At 41.0% G+C, this 2589-nt stretch overlaps 1 pseudogene; it reads right to left on the bottom strand.

Moving 5' to 3' along the window:
- Nucleotides 1-922: 922 nt before the first annotated feature.
- LOC110335130 lies at nucleotides 923-1391 on the bottom strand (annotated as a pseudogene).
- Between the last annotated feature and the right edge of the window lie 1198 nt (nucleotides 1392-2589).

Here is a 2589-nt window from a genome sequence, read left to right as displayed (position 1 = left end):
AGAATTTCATAAATTCATTGTTTTTAATAGCTGAGTGGTACTCCATTGTGTAAATGTACTACATTTTCTAAATCCATTCCTCTGTTGAGGGACATCTGGGTTCTTTCCAGTTTCTGGCTACTATAAACAAGGCTGCTATGAACATTGCAAAGCTTCTGTAAGGCAAAAGATGCTGTCAACAAGACAAAAAGGCCACCAACAGATTGGGACAGGATTTTTACCAATCCTAAATCTGATAGGGGACTAATATCCAATATATACAAAGAGCTCAAGAAGCTGAACTCTAGAAATTCAAATAACTCCATTAAAAATGGGGTACAGAGCTAAACAAAGAATTCTCAACTGAGGAATACTGAAGGGCTAAGAAGCAATTTAAAAAATGTTCAACATCCTTAATCATCAGGGAAATGCAAATCAAAACAATCCTGAGATTTCACCTCACACCAGTCAGAATGGCTAAGATCAAAAATTCAGGTGACAGCAGGTGCTGGCGAGGTTGTGGAGAAAGAGGAACACTCCTCCATTGCTGGTGGGATTGCAAGCTTGTACAACCACTCTGGAAATCAGTCTCGTGGTTCCTCAGAAAACTGGACATAGTACTACCGGAAGATCCAGCAATACCTCTTCTCGGTATATACCCAGAAGTTGTTCCTACTGGTAATAAGGACACATGCTCCACTATGTTCATAGCAGCCTTATTTATAATAGCNNNAATTTTTTTTTNANNNACAATCACAATACAGTTAGTTCAAGAAGGCCAAACACTTGCCCAGTTACCAACACTACAAGTCTCAGTAAATATCTACGTTAGATCTCTTTCACAGTCATTCTGAAGCAATGGAGCTGTTAGAAAAAAGGGTCCACACTTGTACTATCAATTACACAGAACCAATTTTACATTTCTTCAGCTTGAATTTCTTCGTTAAATTAAACCATTTGCATGTCTGCACTGTCGCAAGCACCTCATTGAAGCCCTCACAGAGCTTGACCTCGCTCTGGTTCTGAGCATACTCTAGAAACTGCTTGATCTCTAGAGAGCCAGGTCCAAAACCCTGCTGGTCCTGCAGCTGGGCTCCCTGAGGCTCCTGGTAAGTGATGGCAGGCTTTGCAGGTTCAGCATTATCACCTCCACTGAAGCCCCCCCAGGGATGGCGGGCCCCACTGCAGAGCCCACAGCCATACCTGCTGCAGCGGAAGCCATCTGGGCCATCAGGCCTGGCTACCGGAGTGCAGCAGCCGGTGAACCACCTGGAGATGGTACAGCTGCTGCTGGAGGCTGAGCGCAGGTGCTCTTCTGGGAGCAGCCCTCCTCTGAGGGGCCCGGCTGGACTGGCCTGAGGAGTCACCCAGGAAGTGTGGCTTCGGCTTCCGGGTGGGATCCCACTCGGCATCCTAACTGCTTATAGTCTCAGTGTTCGAAGAAGACTAACTGCGTATCATCGTACTCTTAATCAGTCATTCTCAACCTTCCTAATGCTGTGACCCTTTAATACAGTTTTTCCTGGTATGGGGACCCCCAACCGTAAAATTATTTTTGTTGCTACTTTATAACTGTAATTTTTGCTATTGTTATAAATTGTAATGTAAATATCTGATATGCAGGATATCTGATATGTGATCCCAAAGGGGTCATGAACAGGTTTCTAAAATAATAAGGATTAGAGTGTCAGGTATGAATTATTAAGAGAGGGCATATCAGAGCAGGATAGATATACTTAACCTATAATCATGTCTAATTACAAAATTAAAAAAATACATTAGATTGTATCTGTCACTAATAAAAAAATGAAGAGAAGAACAGAAAGAATTTTTTTTTAGACATTTGGGAAAATGTAATTTAACTTATGAAGGCTTTTGCTTTGAAACTTATACTCAAGAGTTCTTGCTGATCAGTAAGTCTTTGTTTAATGGGATGATTTTCAAAGCTTCATTATTGTCAATCCTGCTTGAATATTAAGAAATTAAACATTTAGAAATTTTCTGTGTATGGGTGTTTTGCCCACATGGACATCTGTAGATCACATGTATGTCTGGGACGGTGGGGGCCAGATCAGGGTATCAGATGTCTTGGAGCTGCAGATTCCTGTGAGTTATTGTGAAGATGCCAGGAAGTGAACCTTGTCTTATGGTCCCAAGTACTATTAATTTCTGAGCTCCTTCTCCAGCCCTAAACATATGTGTGTGTGTGTGTGTGTGTGTGTGTGTGTGTGTACATCCACATTCTTCTAAGACCTATGGTCTATATGGAAAGGGCACAGCGAACTTCTTCATTTGTACAACGAAATGCATTCATAATTATAATGACAGTACCTGTGCTCTATTTACTATTTTATTTAATCCAACTTCTTAGGGTATTTTTTTTTTTTTTGTGGAAATTTAAACAAAAATAAAAAAAATGTTTTTGACCACAATGGAAGAGTCAGTATCGTTTATCGCATACAGGTAATGACAAAATTCATACACAGAGAAAATAGAATACCCTTAAGTTCTCTCCTTTCCAGTCACTGGGCAGTTTCTCTCTGTGGCTTCCCTTCAGGAAGCGTGGTAGATGAATGAATGGGCGTAGACTGCACCTTTCCATTCACTGAA

Source organism: Mus pahari, chromosome 17 (assembly GCF_900095145.1).
Source record: "Mus pahari chromosome 17, PAHARI_EIJ_v1.1, whole genome shotgun sequence".
NCBI classification, from domain to species: Eukaryota; Metazoa; Chordata; class Mammalia; order Rodentia; family Muridae; genus Mus; species Mus pahari.
The sequence above is the reverse complement of the archived record's forward strand: the minus strand, read 5'-3'. Positions and strand labels throughout refer to the sequence as shown.